The sequence below is a fragment of the Cebus imitator genome, unplaced genomic scaffold (assembly GCF_001604975.1).
Source record: "Cebus imitator isolate Cc_AM_T3 unplaced genomic scaffold, Cebus_imitator-1.0 Scaffold4, whole genome shotgun sequence".
Lineage (NCBI taxonomy): Eukaryota > Metazoa > Chordata > Mammalia > Primates > Cebidae > Cebus > Cebus imitator.
In genome coordinates this window covers 5,670,489-5,688,584 of record NW_016107319.1, presented here as the reverse complement: position 1 = coordinate 5,688,584, position 18,096 = coordinate 5,670,489, and the positions used below count along the sequence as shown (strand labels likewise).

Here is an 18,096-nt window from a genome sequence, read left to right as displayed (position 1 = left end):
GCTGAGGCAGGAGGATCACTTGAACCCAGGAGTTTGAGGCTGCAGTGAGCTGAGATCTTGCCACTGTGCTCCAGCCTGAGAAACAAAGCTAGACCCTGTCTCAAAACCAACTAACAACAAAAAAAATCACACCACAATGTGCTTTGCAACTGACTGTAGCCATATGATTCAGCTCTTGCCAAGGGAGTGAAATTGGAAGTAGTATGTGCAACTTCTGGTTCATGCCTTTAAAGGGAAATAAAAAACCTTCCCCTTCCATTTTCTCCCTTCCTGATAACTAAAATATATTTGCTATGTTGAAAGCTAGAGCATCCATCTTGGGCTCATGAGAGAAGCCACATATTGAGAGTAGCAGAGCAAAAAGATACAAGAAGCCTGGTTTGCTGACACCACTGAGCCAATACAACCACTCTAGAATATGTGCCTGGATTTTTTTTTTCTGAGAGAGAGAAAAATAAAGTTTTGTCTTGTGTAAGTGCTTCATTTTTAGGTCTCTTTGTTACAGCACCTAAGTTTTAAACTACTGCACTGTGAAATGCACTGAATTATGGGAGAACAGCACATTTGATGGGATGAAGCTAATGGCAGCAGGTCCTTTAATTCTTAGGTTATAGACATAGAAACCAATGCAAATAAGTTACATCTTCCAGAAAGTCACAAGAATAGCAAAGTTCACATTTTCCTCTTATGTTCCAAATCTAGTGCTTATTACTTAGCATGTCCAGTATACAAGGATAGTCCTTGAAACAAATTCTTTAAAAAAATTTCCAAGCAGTTGACTAGTGGCTGCCATGTGCCAACCACTTTGATGAGCACTGAGGATGAAATACAAAGCAAAAACAAAGTCCCCAGTTTCACGGACTTAGGAGAATATGTCATAAAGGAATCTGACGTGGATGTGTCTCTGTGAAGGCTCTCCTGAGCTCATGTGCTTGAACTGCGCCCTAAAGGAATAGAAGAACTAAACAAAGTGAAGAATGGGAGAGAATATTCTCCAGGTGGCAACAACAGCATGTGCAAAGGCCCTGTGGTGAGAAGCAGCATGGCAAGTGTGAGGAACTGGATGAGGCTGGGTGAAATGCAGAGGAACAGGCAGAGATTGCTACAAGATGAGGTGAAAAGGTAAGTAGGGCCAAATTACACAGGGTCTTGAGAAGCATATTAAGGATCTTGGTCTTTAACCTGAGAATACTTCACACCTGGGGAAGGATTTAAGCAGAGAATGAGAGGAAAGGGGAGGATGACATGATTGTTTCTGTTTGTATTATGAAGAACAGATGGGGTTGGGGTGCAAAGTGAATACAGGGGAATGACTGCAGCTCCCTACGCAAAACATGATGATCATTAGGACAGGAGGTATAGGAGGTGGTGGAGATAGTTGTCAGCTGGAGGCCAGTGTTCTGGCATAAAGGGAATCTCACCTCCTATGATTTGAATATATATGTCCCTCCAAAATGTATACATTGAAACTTAATCAATACGGTGATAGTATTAGAAGGTAGGGCCTCTGGGAGGTGACTAAGTCATGAAGATTTCAGCTTTGTGAAGGATGAATGCCCTTATAAAAAAGGCTTCAGAGAGCTGCCTCCCTCTTCCACTTTCCTACTATGTGAGGATGCAGCAAGAAGGCATCATCTTGGAAGAAGAGTGTGAGCCTACACCAGAAGCCAAATCTTCAGTCCATGTCCTTGACCTTGGACTTTCCAACCTCTAGAACTGTAAGAAATAAATTTCTATTGTTTATAAACTACCCAGTCTGTGGCATTTTGTTATAGCAACAGAAGCAGACTAAGACAACACTGTGAGCCAACTATACTTAGTTTACCTAGATAACCCAGAAGAATCAAATATACATAGAATTATGTAAACTGTGTGAATTGCAAATGTGTCAAGGTTCCAGAGTCCACTATGGCAAAGATTTGCTTTTGTTAGAAGTTTTGCCACCTTTGTTTTCTTATTTTTGCATTTGTTTTACCCTCTTCCTCTCCTTGGTAGTGAAAGAGCCAACAAATCTCTAATCATATGAGTTACATCCAGGATAATTCCCATTTGGGCCTTTCCCTAGAAACAAACATGCATCTTCTGTGTGTGTATTTGCTAAGTGACTAATACAGAAATCAATGGCCACCACATTCTCTGAGTATGCCCCTACTGTTTTGTTTTGTTTCAGACTTTGTGTTTATGCTGTTTTTTTAAATGAAAAATTGGAAAATAATAATCTCTGTCTTTCTAAAAATATCTCTTTGTAAATATTCTTCAAAAGCTCATAAGCTACTTAACAGAAACCTTTCCCTTCCTTTTCCACCAAAAGTACAAAGATAAGTTACTCCTTGATGAAATTATTGACATACATCCCACAAGACTTCCTTCCATAGCAAGTAAATATTCCCTCAATAACAATGGACGTGGTATGGAATAAAAATGGAATAGCATGGAGAATAGGAAAATTCTTAGAGTTTTAATAAAAGGTTTCTGAAAGAACCCAAGGAGGCTGGTTTTACACAAAAGAGACTTGGTGATTCACAACAGCTCCCCCGAACCCCGACTCATACAGGGGAGGAAGGGGTCTGCAGCCTAGTTGCTGGTGGCCTCTACCTGAAAGTGATAGGGTTACACTATTCCTTCTGGACCAGTAAGTCATAGGCTTAGGTCTTTGTTGAGCTCTGTCTCTTTAAGCTCACAAAAGAGAAATCCCACTCTGAGAAGTGAAATCTAGTTGCATTTCAAACTCTTACTAATTTTTACTAGGGGGAAATAACAATATAATCTTTAAAAATTAAATTCTTAAGAGCCTAAAATTCAGACTAATTCACAAGAACTTTTTTTAGTCCCTATCATATATGCAGAAATTCAGCTTAAGTTTGCAAAACTGATTCTTAAAAGACCTCCATGAGGAGAGAGAGTAATATTAGCATTTACATTGTTGGCATGTGCATAAGACTTCTTGATCTGCAGTCCAATGCTCTGCCTCTGAGCTACACCCCTCTAGTATGTGTGTGAGACTTCTAAGTTGACCAACTGTCCCAGTTTGCCTAGGACTGAGGGGACTCCCAGATATGGAACTTTTTGCTTTAAAACTGGGAGAGTGAGGGCTGGGTGCAGTGGCTCACACCTGTAATCCCAGCACTTTGGAAGGCTGAGGCAGGCAGATCACCTGAAGTCAGGAGTTCAAGACCAGCCTGGCCAATATGGTGAAACTCCTGTCTCTACTAAAAAAACAAAAATTAGTCAGTCCTGGTGGCGTGCGCCTGTAGTCCCAGCTACTCTGGAGGCTGAGGCAGAAGAATCGCTTGAACCTAGGAGGCAGAGGTTGCAGTGAGCCAAGATTTTGCCAGGGCACTCCAGCATGGATGACTCCATCTCAAAAAAAAAAACAAAACTGGGAGAGTGGCCAGGCACATTGGCTCATACCTGTAATCCCAGCACTTTCGGAGGCCAAGGTGGGTGGATCACCTGAAGTGAGGAGTTCGAGACCAGCCTGGCCAACATGTTGAAAAACAGTTTCTACTAAAAATACAAAAAAAATTAGCTGGGCATGGTGGCACATGCCTGTAATCCCAGCTACGTGGGAGGCTGAGGCAGGGAGGATCACTTGAACCTTGGAGGTGGAGGTTACAGTGAGCCGAGATAGAACCACTGCACTCTGGCCTGGGTGACAAAGTGAGACTCTGTCCAAAAAAAAAAAAAAAAAAAAAAAACCTGGGAGACTTCTGACAGGTGTGGTGGCGCACGCCTGTAATCCCAGCACTTGGCAAGGCCAAGGCAAGTGCGTCACTTGAGGTTAGGAGTTCGAGACCAGCCTGACCAACATGGTGAAACCCTGTCTCTACTAAAAATACAAAAAATTGCCGGGCATGGTGGCACGTGCCCCAGCTACTGGGGAGGCTGAGACAGGAGAATCCCTTGAACCCAGGAGGCAGAGGCTACAGTGAGCTCAGATCGCACCAATGCACTCCAGCCTGGGCGATAGAGTGAGACTGTCTCAAAAAAAAAAGGGATGGGATAGGGTGAGGGAAGAATCACTTGAACCTGGAAGGCAGAGGTTGCAGTGAGTCAAGATCGTGCCACTGCACTCCAGCCTGGGAGACAGAGCAAGAATCTGCCTCAAAAAACAACAACAACAACCAAAAGCAAAACACAACAAAAAGATGAGGCAGTTCAGGGGAAGCTAAGTTGGTTACCCTCCCTAATATATGCAGTTCGTTAATTTTCTGAAAGAATTTAAGCATCAGTCCCTCAATACGTATTTATGAAGGACTTTCTTACGTCTGCTCAGTACTCTGCTAGGCACTGTAAGAGATAAAAAGGGTATATAAGTCATGGGGTCCATCCCTTGCCTGAAATTCTGTGACTCCCTGATTGCTTCTCAGGAGTTTATAATCTAATTTTTCAAAATATGCAATGACTGCTTACTAAACATGACTTGTCAGGCACTGTGGTTGGCACGTATGATAAACATAAATGAAAGATCAAGTCTGGTCACAAGAAACTTACTGATTTAGGAGGAAGATAGATGATACAGATAATATATAAAACAGTACAATTTGGTAAAGGCTATTACACAACTATGGGAAAGTCCCAGGCACACACAACATAGCAGGATGTGACTAACGAGGCTATGTGCAGAGACAGTGATGGCACCAGGCAGCATGTGATGTTTCATGCAAGTGCTGGTCTACATTCTGCATAATAAACGTTGTAATAGTTCAGAGACAGAAAAAGTCTGCTTACCAGGATCATTATCTCTGGGTATATAGGGAAAGACCCTGTTGAAATGAGAGAATTTAAGGTAGACTTAGGTAAAAACTTCATATGTATGGATAAATATAAAAGAAGGCTTGCATAGCCCAATCATAATAGTTTGTTATGAACCGATCATTATGGTTTATCCAGTTCTGTGCATCTGAGATGCAAAAATCAACCAACCACCACAACAAAAGATTAACTGTCAGAGACAGGGAAAAGAAAATTCCATGTGAATATACCAGCATCACCAAAGATCTAGACTAGAGGCAAAAAAGATTAACACCCTTTAGCATTAGATGGATTTAACAAAAGAGGAAAGTTTTATGTAGAAGAAAAAGATAAGAAAAAATAGGTTAAGATCAAATTATGAAAGATCATGAATTTTCGAAAAGCTTGGAATTCCTTTCTTAGACACTGAGGAACAGTTGAAGGCTTTTGAGAAGGGAAGTGCTAGGGTGAAGGTTGTATTTTAGGAAGCTGAATCTGGCAAAAGTGATAACCCAGGTCTCGCATGAATTAGAGAAGATTCTGAGTTAATTAATTAAAACCAAAGAAGTCTTACCATACATGGAAAGGAATATTAAATACAGTTCTCCCTTTTTGCGGCAGAACACAGCTGCTGGCTGAAGGGAGGGAGAGGTTCTTGGCATCTCTGTAAGAGGTTGGGAAGCTGCTGCACCTGCTGAGAAAGAAACTGGCACCTCTTCTGCATAGAGAAGCATGGCAGCCTTGAGGGAACCTTTTCCCTTCATCAGAAGCCCCGTCATAATTGGAGAAGGTCATCTCCAAGGAGAAATCAAAGAAACAAGACCTTCCAGCTCCAATTTCCATAAAGAAAACTACCCAGAAAATGATTGCACCTATGTATGCCTAGATTGAACTAAAACAAACAAAAGTAAAGAGAAAGTCTTCCATATCGTTCCAAGTTATAGACACCTTCAAATTCCTTTCTCATAATCTATGTCTATTTCTAATTCTACCTGTACAAAATATAATCATGCCTGCTTGTAATTACCTATGCGTACATGAATACTAGTAAGTTAAACTCGTTCGTCTATTTACAAAGACAGCGTGATACATAGCAGCTTAGGAATTGCTTCTTTTCCCTATGATTTTAAATGTACAACGAGTTTCTTTCTAAAACACATATTTGCAGATGTCACTTTAAACACTATTTTCTGAGATTATATTTTCCATAGAAAACAGATGTCTGCAATTATCCCTTTTTTGACCTCTGAGACTTATCAAAGTCAAATAGGTAATCATCCAATCAGACGGGCTATCATTATCAGAAGAAAAGTAATTATAATCTGAATATGTTTGAACATGATTATTATAAGCTTTAAACTGTTACACTTTTGATTGGGGCAGAATTGGAAGACATTATCACTTCATAATTCAAATGATGTAACTTCACTTGTTTTTGTCATTTAGAATCTGGAGAGCTAAATTTATTTAACAATATAATTCTTTAAACATGAACAAATTATGCCATAATCTCTTTAAAACCATGAGAATGCTTCTCAAAATCTTGACAGTGAAATTAGGGGAATTTTTTTTTTAACCAGAGCAAATCAGAGCTCAGCACTGAGCTCCATCAGAATGGGAAGCTTTGGGCAGACATGTTCATTTCACAGACATTTTGTGATCTGCTTGGTTCTTTTAAAGAGACCAGCTGCTTTCCTGCCTACCTGTTGAGGCCCACACACTGCTGGTCCGAAACAAAAGGAGACAATTAGGCCAAATATAGAAATGATCAGAAAGAAAAAAATATCTTTCCAAAGATGATGTATAAATAGAGAAGTGAATTAAAACTAAGGATATGAATTTAGGGGGAAAAATGTTGAAAGCCAAATGTCTCATAGATATTAAGTAAAACATCACTTCCTTTTGAAAATAATTTTTTAAAACCTGATTATGCAGCCCTTCAGTCCAGATGTTTATTTAACTTGGTTAGGGGGTCCTGATTTTTCTCTTTCATCATTTCCAGATCTGTTCCCTTTGTATTCTATTGCTTTCCAGCCGACCTGCTCATCCCCTCAGGAAGGAGCTGTGGGAGTGCAGGGGCATTCCTGCGCTGTTGATGGGGCCTGAATTAACAGTGAACATCTATAAAAATGAGCACACGGGCCCGTCAGAGAATTCTTGTACCTCGGAAGTGCTGGGGGTTTGTTTTCTCTGAACGTGGCGGAAGGTTAGAAACAGTAAGAAAAGAGGGGACTTCAGGGAATTTGAAAGGCACTGAATGGATATTTTTCCATAATCAGAACATTTCTTAGAACAATGGTTTAGGAGACATCATTCAACTTATAATTTTAGTTCAGCAGTGAAGACTTGAGGCTTCCCCTCCTCCCCTTTCTCTCCCACCCAAATATAACAGACCTTTGGGAAAAGCCAAATTTGCACTTCATGTCTTTCCACTTCCCGTATTGAAAGTACTCCTTTCTTCATGTCGACACATCTTTTTGACTTAATTTTTCCTCTCCCCTACACCCTCCACACCTATGTTTCAATATGCTTCATTCAGCAAAAAGCTACTAAGTGCCTAATATGGCCAAACACTGTGGATATAACAGTGAACAAAATAGACAAATACCTCAAGGTATTAAAGATGTTATCGAGGATTCAAGGTGGTATTCTTTTATCACTCAGGGAACCAGCATCTTTGATGAGGGGTAGGACCCAGTAATGTGCATTATCATATTCCCTTCGTGATCTGGACCCTACTAAAGCATAAAAGTGATGATACAGGCCGGGCGCAGTGGCTCACACTTGTAATCCCGACAGTTTGGAAGGCCAAACTGGGAAAATCCCTTGAGTGTGTAAGAGTTTGGGACTAGCCTAGGCAACATAGTAAGATGTGGTCTGCACAAAAAAAATTTTAAAGGTAGCTGGGCATAGTGGTGAGCACCTGTAGTCCCAGTTACTCGTGGGGACTGAGGTGGGAGAAGCCCAGGAGGTCAAGGCTGCAGTGAGTCATGATCACACCACTGCACTTCAGCCTGGGTGACAGAGCAAGACTCTGTTTCAAAAAAAAAAAAAAAATGATGTTATCAAGTGTGACTCCCACACGGAAGTGGGAGACTTGCAAGCTAAGCCATAGGAGGGTTGACCTTGTGCTGCCAGGATCCTTGTGGAGGCCTTCTGGAATTTCATTGCATGGTCAGGTGTCCATTCATTCCACCTTTCCAAGGCTGGGCTACAGAGACACCTCCTCTGCTTTCTCTAGTGTGCAGAGACTATGAACTCACTACTTTGCTAGCCCCTCAGTGCAGAGACCCTGTTTGATTAACATGACTAATGATGTATAACTCCCTACCACCTAGCACAGTGCCTGGCATAGCATGAGCACTCAGAAACATCTAAATGAAACCATGGCTGTCAATTTCACTTGCCAAATCTTTGATGCTCTCATGGAAAGATATTCCATTGTCTGTGTGCTCCCTGTCAGTCACAGATTCCCAGCCTAACATATTATCTCACAAAATGTTGAACTAGAAATTCCCAGCTAGATTCCTACTCTACATTTTGTCCAGCTTAGGCACTCAGATTATGGCACTACTTTTAGATGGAGATACTTTCTTTGATATTGAGACCACAATGCCAAACCTTTTGCACATCCATGCATTGCTTCTGATGAATTTAGAGTATTAAAGTGAGTGGCATCCAGCTGCACCCGCCTTCTCTCCCTGCCTAATGTACTTTCAAGTAACCAAAGCAGCCTATTAACATTTGGTGTTTTCATCAGACTTTGCACACTACTGCCTTTGAGCCTTGTGATAACATCATTTCCCATCTTTTCAGAATGTCCTTTCTCTCCAGTTTTGCCCAGATCTATTCTGTCCAACTTTCAAGACCCACCCAGCAAACACAATGCCCATCATCCGTCGTCTCTGAGTGGGAGCACCAGCAGTCTGAATGACTCTTTTCCACAAGCCTTCTTTGACCACTACAAGCAATCTCTCCTCCTTCTCATTGCTTCGTGCAATTAGTTTCTGTAGAAATTACTCAGCATCCTCATTTGCCCTGTAAATTGTCTTTTTATACAATTATAGACGCCCACATATATGTTTAATTAGCTAGATGAAGAGCAGGATAGCACATTGGTAAGAGCATGGTTTGGGGGGCCCAGCAGACTCAGGTTTAAATCTAGGCCCTCTCCTTGGTGAAGATACGACTACAGCAGGTTATGTCTCAAGATTTCAGCTTTGCCATCTGAAATATCAGGTAATTGTATCTACCTATATTAGGTCTTTTTATTCTAAATATTTGATATCTGGGACCTTGCTGACCCTGGAGAGATTGCCGCTCCCAAAACTAGCCAATTCCTAGAGATAGTAACCAACTAGTCTGTGGATGTGCCTTTCTAACCAAACCAACCAATCTAAAGCTCATACCTAGCCATTGCCTCCTTTCTCTGGGCTCTCACATTTGGGTCACTAGTCCTGTGTCCCAGTCACTGCCAGGGCCAGGCAGCAGGCAACTAGGGGTAGACCCTATGCCTCAGAGCCCACTAAAATTATTCAAACTATCCAATCCCAAGACCAGCCTGGACAACATAGTGAGAACCTTCCATCTCTAGAAAAAAAAATTAGAAAATTAGCCAGGCATGGTGGCACATGCCTGTAGTCCCAGCTACTAAGGCTGCTAAGGTGGGAAGATCCCTTGAGCCTGGAAGGTTGAGGCTGCAGTGAGCTATGACTATGCCACTGCATTCTAGCCTGGGTGACAGAGTAAGACCCTGCCTCTAAAAAAATAGTAATGAATTAAAAATAAATAACCCCAACAAATTCCAAGTTGACACTGATGTGATTGTTTAGGTACCGTACTTTGAGAATCATTAGCCTAATCATAGTAATCCTTCAATAAATGGTATCCCATAATTATTTTATCATTTCCTTTAGGTCAGAAACTAAACTTTATACCCTGTATCCCCATAACAAAGGTGCTTGCAGCAGGCACTCAATAAAAATGCTGATGGCTATTTGACATTGAAGCTTACTAAATAGTGAACTCTACTTATTAAGATACACTTGTGACTAGTCTGCGCATGGTGGCTCATGCCTGTAATCCCAGAACTTTGGGAGACCGAGACAGGAGGATTAGTTGAGGCCAGGAGTTGGAGACCAGCCTGGGCAAGCTAGCAAGACCCTATCTCTAAAAAAAAAAAAAAAAAAAATTAAAAATTAGCCAGTTGTGGTGGTTATGCACCTGTAGTCCTAGCTACCTGGGGGAGGCTAAGGTGGGATACTCACTTGTGCCCAGGAGGTGAAGGTTACAGTGAGCTATGATGGTGCCACTGCACTCCAGCCTGGGTGACAAAGCGAGACTCTGTCTTAAAAAAAAAAAGAAAAAGAAAAGAAAAAAAGTACTTTTGTGAATAGACTAGGAACTTGTCTACTTAGGAATGTATTGTAGTTAGCCGTTGCTGCATAACCATAACAAATCATTCCAATGCTTAGTGACTTAAAATAACAACCATTTTATTATATTTATATTTTGTGGGTCAGGAATTTAGGAAAGGCTTGGCTAGTCAATCTTCCATTTCATGAGGCATTGATGGAAGCTGTGCAAAGTTACTTGACTGGCAGCTAGGCTGATTCATTTATATGGCTGATACCTTGCAGGGATGGCTTGAAACTGGGCTCTGCTGAGACTGTCAGCTGGAGCTCCTCCATGTGACCTTTCCAATGTATTGGCTTCACGGTAGTCAGATGCCTTACATGTCAGCTTAGGGCTCTATGAAAGAGTATTTCAGTTAGTAAGGTGAAAGCTACATGGCCTTTTGTGATCCAGCCCCAGAAGTCCATTTTGTCACTTTCACTGAACGCTATTGGTTGTCAAAACACTCACAAGCTTCCCCCACCCTCTCCCCAGATTCAAGAGCAGGAGATGGGAGTCCCTCATTTTAATGGGAGGAGTGCCAAAGAATGTGTGGGCCACATTTCTAAACTATCCCATCATGTGTGCTTGCAGCCCTGTGTCTAGTGAAGGGAATAAAACAAATAAGCAAATGACCTAGAACTGTTCTCCGTTCTCAACTTTTGATGCTGAATCCTCTTCCCCAATATATTTCACTGGAAGCCAGGCAGCTTCCCCACGACTGTCTTCATCTTATGACTGTGAGTTGGAATGAGTATCCATATACCTGTCAGAATTGTCTAGTGCAGTAAAACCCACAATGAAATGCTCTTCCCTATTGCAGGTTCATTACACAGTATAAAAAATTGCATCCCCCAAAGACACAGTCCCAGTTGGCATTTCTCTCCCCCACTGTCACCTACAATGCCTGGGATACAGGTGAGCTCCTCATCTGTGTCTCCAGTATTGGGATGGGAGCTTGAACAACCAGATTCAAACCTGATGCCCCTGTTGTCTCCGAGGGAAGCACCAGCAGTCTGAATGACACCTCCTCTGGTGTCTCCAGGACTGTACTCCCTTTGAGAGCCTGTGCTCTCTGACCAGCTCAACGTGTCAGCAGGAAGTAAATGATGACCTCGCAGCAGTCGAAGATTATTTTGGTTACATTACTCTGATTATCCGAGAGGGAAAACAAAAAGTCATTTAAACATGCAGCTTGTGTTCTTCCAACACGACAAAGGATCTCCTGGAAATCTTTTATTTTTTAAAATGACATTATAATGCGATGCTTTGTTTTCATCACTTTTATCATCATTTCTTAGCAGAGGCCCAAGTGGCTCAGCTAGGGTAAAAGGGGGAAAAATTATAATGATTCATTTGTATACATTTGTCCTAGTGGGAATTTGATGTGGTGGAAATATAAGAATATTAAATTAGAGGCACTCGCTCCATTATTCTCTGTTCTATTTGAACCAGACACAAGGTACAAACATTATATGGGGCTCGAGAATGCCACAGTAATTCAGTGATGCATGAGCTCCCACCAGAACACTTGGTTATTTCTAAACTAAGTGGACTTGAGCTTTCTCTGCTCTCTGGTGTCATTGATGCTTCTGTTTTAGTGAATTCTTCACCCCATCCCAAATCAATTCCTCCATTAAAGTCCCTCCCTTAAGATAACAGCTTATGTAGTTCTGGAGAGGATGGAGTCCAGTAAGCCACACACTCAGCTGTCCTGAAGTCGGCTTGTTTCCCCACAGACCTCTCTAAGCAAGGTGTCCCCAGACCGGTCCTTAGCAGCTCTCTTCCAGGAATCGGAGCTGACTAGCTGCCGAGGCCAGTGTATCAGTCAGGATCTAACCAGGAAACAGAAACCACCAGAGAATTCCAAACAGGACTTTGATGCAGGGATCAATTACACAAGGGATGGAGATGCTGAGAGGCCAGCCAGAGGGTGGTGAGGAATCCAGACTGCAAAGACAGGAAGCTGACACAGCCGCAGGGCAGAGGAAAGGGAGGAGGAGATTCCCAGAGCTCATGATGCCTCGCAGAGTCTCAGTGTCACCAGGTGAAGGCTAGAACCATAGTGTAGCTGTGTGGCAACACACAGAGTGGGAGAGGTGTGCAGCTGAGAAGGAGGGGAAGAAGGCCTCGTTTCTCCCTCTCTGCCTCCACCTCCAGCCTGTCAGCGCCTATCATCCTCCAATCTTAGAAAAGCAGTCTACAAGGGTCAGACCCCTTTGATTTAGAACAGGGTAGAGGAAGGGCAAGAAACAGATCCGAGGGAAACAGGGCCAGAACGTGCACTGCCAGTAACCCCGCAAAGCTGGTCTCACTCCTATCTCTGCGGTTTCTTCAGGTCCCTGCACCCATCCATCCCTAGCCCAGGTTCAAAGGTCTCAAGCCACTGACAACTATGCTGGCCACACTGACACAACCTTGTGGGATACCAGCCTTTCTCCTGAAGGCTTCGCTCTGGTCAAATCTCCAGCCTCGGTCAACCCGCCCCTTTGGCTCCCATCCAGTGCCACCTTTAGCTTACTGTGGCTTCCACCGACTCGCCAGTGTCTTTACTGATTTGACTTGGTCTTAGATCCATTTCTGTAAGGTGAACTCCAGCTCTAGTGGGTGTGGTCTGGGTTTGGTATCAAATAACCTTCTTTCTCGCCATAGAAATATTCAATATTCTATCCTTTTCTCTTTTCAAGCAGAAGGTGGTGTTTTGCTCTCATGATAGGCCCAATTCAAGAGGGAAGGGAAGGAGCTTCCACCTCTTTGCAGCAGAGCTTGTAGGATGAGCAATTGCTATGGACAACTTTGAAAATAAAACCAGCCCCAGGCAGAGACTTTATAGATTTCCTCAATCCTAATTAATAGTTTTTCTCAAAGATTCCCTCCCTCCCTTACTTTTTCCCTTTCTCCCTTCCTCCCTCTTTATTTTCTATAGTACCTAGACACAGGAAAACAATCTTTGGGAACCAGCACATTTCTGAATACAGCTTAATTGCAGATTAAGTCTTTTTTTTTTTTTTGAGATGGAGTTTTGTTTTGTTGCTTAGGCTGAGTCCAAGGGTGCAATATCGGCTCACCACAGCCTCCACCTCCCAGGTTCAAGCAATTCTCCTGCCTCAACCTGCCGAGTAGCTGGGATTATAGGCACGCACCACCACGTCCAGCTAACTTTGTGTTTTTAGTAGAGACAGGGTTTCTCCATGTTGGCCAGCTGGTCTCGAACTCCCAACCTCAGGTGACCCACCCACCTCGGCCTCCCAAAGTGCTAGAATTATAGGCATAAGCCATCGCCCCTAGCCCAGATTGAATGCTGAAAGATTTAATGGCTCTTGATTTTTCTCTTGATTTTGTCAGTCTAGACTGTAACACCTTTACCACTAATATATTCTAATGCATTAATAGAAAGAAACTGAACTCAGGCTCTATCCCCATGTTAGAGAGAGACTAATCGTGCCCTCTCAGATTTAATGTTGAGGTCCTTCCTAATCCCCAGTGTGATGGCATTAGGAAATGGAGCCTTTGGGAGATAATTAGGTAATGAAGGTGTAAGCACCCCACTCTCTAGGGTGCCCTTATATAAAGAGGACCCCAGAGAGCTCTTAGCCCTCTTTTTAGCTACCAGCACAGAAAAGGGCCTTCACCAGAACCTGACCATGCTAGCACTCTGATCTGCTACTTCCAGCCTCCAGACCTGTGAGAAATAAATTTCTGTTGTTTATAAGCCACGCAGTCTATGGTATTTTTGTTACAGCAGCCCAAGCTGACTCACACCCCCAACAAAGCTGACTCTACTTGCCATCTTCCCCATGGCTATCAGGCAACACAATCATCTTCTAGGTATGACATTCTTACCCACAAAGCTTTTCTGCAACTGCTCCATTTTCCTCTTTCCCCGTGTCAAGGAGTAAATAGATGCTCTCCCTCCCCAAACAACAGAACTTAAGAGCCATCAAATCAAAGATTGGGCCTCAGAATTAATTGTACCAGGCTTACCTAGCATGGTTCAGCTGGGGAGACAGTCCTTGACAGAGCAGAGGGCACCTTTGCCAAAGTAGGTCCTCCAGCCCTGGCTGCCTCAGTCTTTCCACAAAGCCCTGGAAAAGAGGCTCTTCTGGTATGCTCTATCTCCCACAGTGGGAGAGAGTAGAGTTCACATGCACAAAAGATGGTCTTTCCTCTTGAAGTTAAGTGTGCTCCAGAGACTGAACAGATGGCCACATCTTAATCCACGAACTAGACTTCAAGATCATTGAGCATAGTGGTCAATCAAGCTTAGCTGAAACCTAATTTCTCTGTACATCGTGAACTATAGCCTAAATGGAAGTGTAAAAAACCTGTAGTCTACTCTTGTGCCAGTCGCCAAGTTTTGATCAATCAGATGTGGTCAAACGTTTACCCTGTGTTCAAATAAGGCAAACGCTGAGCTATAACCAATCCATCTTTCTGGACCTCACTTCCATTTTCTGTAAGTCACTTTCCCTTTTCTGTCCATAAATCTTCTACCACGTGGCTGCACTAGAGTCTCTGAGCCTACAGTGGCTCAGGAGGCTGCCTGATTCACAAACTGTTCATTGTTCAATTAAACTTTTCTAATTTTAGTGCTGCTGAAGTTTTTCTTTTAATGGAAGGTACAAGCAATATACCAAAATGCTCTGACCACCAGATAGGCATTTCGATACCCAGTTAAAAGAAAATGGAGGTGGCCAGGCACCATGGCTCACACCTGTAATCCCAGCACCTTGGGAGGCTGAGGCAGGCAGATCACCTGAGGTCAAGAGTTCAAGACCAGCCTGGCCAAGGTGAAACCCCATCTCTACTAAAATGTAAAAATTAGCCGAGCACAGTGGCAGGCACCTCTAATCCCAGCTACTCGGGATGCTGAGGCAGGAAAAATGTTTGAACCCAGCAGGCAGAAGTTTCAGTAAGCCAACATCATGCCACTGTACTCTAGCCTGGGTGACAGAGCAAGACTGTCTCAAAAAGGAAAACAAACAAACAAACAAAAAACAAAAACAGAGGCAAATTGAGAGCAAGTGAAACACCCTTTCTTTGGGTTCTGATTTCCTTGACTCAGGGACCAACTGTTGGGAACTATACCCATTATGATTATGCTGAGCTTAGCTCCAAAAATCTATCAGAGCTAAACAACTCCTTTTTAAAACAACTGTTTTATACTGGCCTTTTAATACCCTCAATAAAATTAATATGCATAACTCATCCTCACACATTTCAAAAAGAAATAAATGTTCTAACTGATAAAAAGAGACACAGCATTATTTATAATAAAATAATGTGTGTGTGTATATATATATATATATATATGCCCAGGCACGGCTACGATCAAGTCACGAGGCCTCACAGATGCATACAGGCCCTGGGAACATAATAGTTACAAACGCAGCTCCAACAGGTCGTTGTTTTTGTCATTGGTGAGGTGATTTTCTAAAATGGGGAACGACTCCTGACAGCATTCTAAACAAAGTAGAGTATAATCTTCTTGATGGGTATGATCGTGCAAAATTCAGTGAATGTTAAAACAATGCGAAAAGAACTCATGAAATTTTTAAAAACCGAATTAGATTTTAAGTTCCAATAACATTAAGTTTTTCACCTATCAGGATGTGTAATAAAACATTCGAAAGTCATGTGGGATACAGGATAAGTCATTTTGTTGGCCTCCACCTACTAAATGATAGTAGAACCGCTATCCTTGTAACAACCATAAGAAGTCCTTGCAAATGTCCAAAATGACCTCAAGGGGATTGAAATCATGCTCTCAAGTGTTTCTCCGCTAGCCTTTTTGAATGTGTTCTAACTGCTAGGAACTAAGAGCTTTATATATATGAAGGTCCAGGTACAATTATTTCCCTGTCACCCATGAGGAAACCAAGGCACAAAGAGGCAAAGTAACTTCCTAAGGTCACAGAACAAGGTTGCAGGTTGGGGTGGGAGGCAAAAGTAAGCAGTCCAGAACCCACATTCACCACTACTTCCTTCCAGGCATGGTGGCAGGCACCTGTCATCCCAGCAACTCAGGAGGCTGAGGAGGAATGATCACTGGAAGCCAGAAGTTCAAGACCAGCCTGGACAACATGGTGAGACCCCATCTCTAAAAAGGATTTTGAAAATTAGCTGGGCTTGGTGGTGCATGCCTCTAGCCCCAGCTGCTCAGGAGGCTGAGGCAGAAGAATTGCCAGAGTTTGAGGCTGCAGTGAGCAGTGATTGTACCACTGCACTCCAGCCTGGGCAACCACACAAGACTCTATCTTGTAAGAAAACAAAACAATTATCACTCCCTTGCTTTGTTTGCCTCTTCATTTGTGAGACTTTTCAACCTGTTTCCTACTGACAGGTCTAGGTTCTAATAATACAAAAAAGACCTCCAGATAATCACGGAAGACGCTGTTGACTTATTCTTTCCTGTTTCTCTTTCTAAGTATGAAAATCCAGCAACACCATTTCCATGAGCTCCTGACAGTGTCCTCAGAGCTCAGTTCTTAGCTCACCTCCATGACCCTTCCTGAGTTTGCTTTTCATCCATGGGTTGCTGACCTATTTCACCCATTCAGGTGATATGATAACTAAGCCAAGTAAAAGAGGCATAATTTACTGCCTGCCCCTGCTTTTTCCAATTATCCCATTTGAGCCTCTCTAATCTTTCCTTCACCTCTCTCACCTCTCCTCACCTCACTGAGCTCTTCCGTTTGTTCTGTCAGACCACTGGCTATAGCGATGATAACCTGCTTTCACTCCCGGTGTGATCTCAAACAAAGGCCTGCTTCGCCAAATGGGGTGTCTCAGCAGCCAGCAGCTCTGAACGTGGCTCAGGGAGAGTCTCTGAGCACAGATCTGGAATGCAGAGCCCCCGGCCTCATGCTCACCCTTCTTCTAGCTATGCATCAGCAAACTCTAGTTGGCTTACCTGTGCAAGCTGATTGGAGCCTCCGTAACACTGGTGATCCTAAACTGCTCTGTGGAAGAAAAGGTCTCATGCTCCTTGCAGGAACATCATTGCCAAGTAAGTAAGCATAAGTCACAAAGTCTTTGAAAATCTGCTAGGTACTCTGGCCATGAGCTCCACTAGGCCCCCCTCCAAGGACAACATCCAGCTGTATGAGGTAATTTAAAGAAATACAAATGCACCCAAACAGGATTACGCACAGGATTTTAATTTGCCTGTGCCTAAACAGTTACTCTAAGACAATTTTCAAATCAACACTTCGGTGTTATTCTCTGATATGGTTTGGCTCTGTGTCCTCGCCCAAATCTCATCTTGAGCTGTGATCCTCAGTGTTGGAGGCGGGGCCTGGTGAGAGGTGATTGGATCATGGGGTGGTTTCTAATGGTTTAGCACCATCTCCCTGGTGATGCCTCCTCATAGAGGTCTCAAAAGATATGGTTGTTTGAAAGTGGGAAGCACCTCCCTCTTCACTCTCTCTTTCTCCTGCTGCCATGTAGGAGGTTCTTGCTTCCCCTTCACCCCTACTCCATGATTGTAAGTTTCCTGAGGCTTCCTCAGCCATGCCTCCTGTATAGCATGCAGAGCTGTGAGTCAATTAAACCTCTTTTCTTTATAAATTAGCCAGTCTCAGGCAGTTCTGCAGCAGTGTGAGAATGGACTTATACATTCTCTTACAGCTATTTCTTCCTCCACCTCGCTTTCCTCTGCTCCTATTCAAGCAGCCACTATCATTGAGCCCAATACTCTATAGCAGAAACAAGGAGAGAAGATATAGAAACACAAGTAGAGACAGAAAGCACAACACAGACTGTAGGGCACTGTTTTGGAGACTACAGTTTTAATCTAATATGCCAAAGATAGAAGGTCTTCAACATGGAGTCCTTCGAAGCCCTGAGAGCAAGGCCAGCCTTATAAAGAATGCATTTCGGAGAGAGATCCAAGATGGCTGACCACTAGCAGCTCGGGATTGCAGCTCCCACTGAAAGAGCAGAGAACGAGAGGACGCCACACTTTCA

At 43.0% G+C, this 18,096-nt stretch overlaps 1 long non-coding RNA gene across 3 annotated transcripts in view; it reads right to left on the bottom strand.

Moving 5' to 3' along the window:
* Nucleotides 1-578: 578 nt before the first annotated feature.
* LOC108308382 overlaps nucleotides 579-18,096 on the bottom strand; it is a 30,200-nt gene continuing 12,682 nt past the window's right edge. Inside the window, exons 4-6 of one of the 3 annotated variants that reach the window (XR_001826903.2) lie at nucleotides 14,104-14,213; nucleotides 13,707-13,715; nucleotides 12,262-12,922 (exon numbers count right to left, since the gene is read on the bottom strand). This is a non-coding gene — a long non-coding RNA (uncharacterized LOC108308382). Of the gene's footprint in view, nucleotides 1,711-10,212; nucleotides 10,486-12,261; nucleotides 12,923-13,706; nucleotides 13,716-14,103; nucleotides 14,214-18,096 lie in introns of those variants that run through there. The other 2 variants (XR_005201118.1, XR_001826902.2) reach the window with 2 other exon arrangements.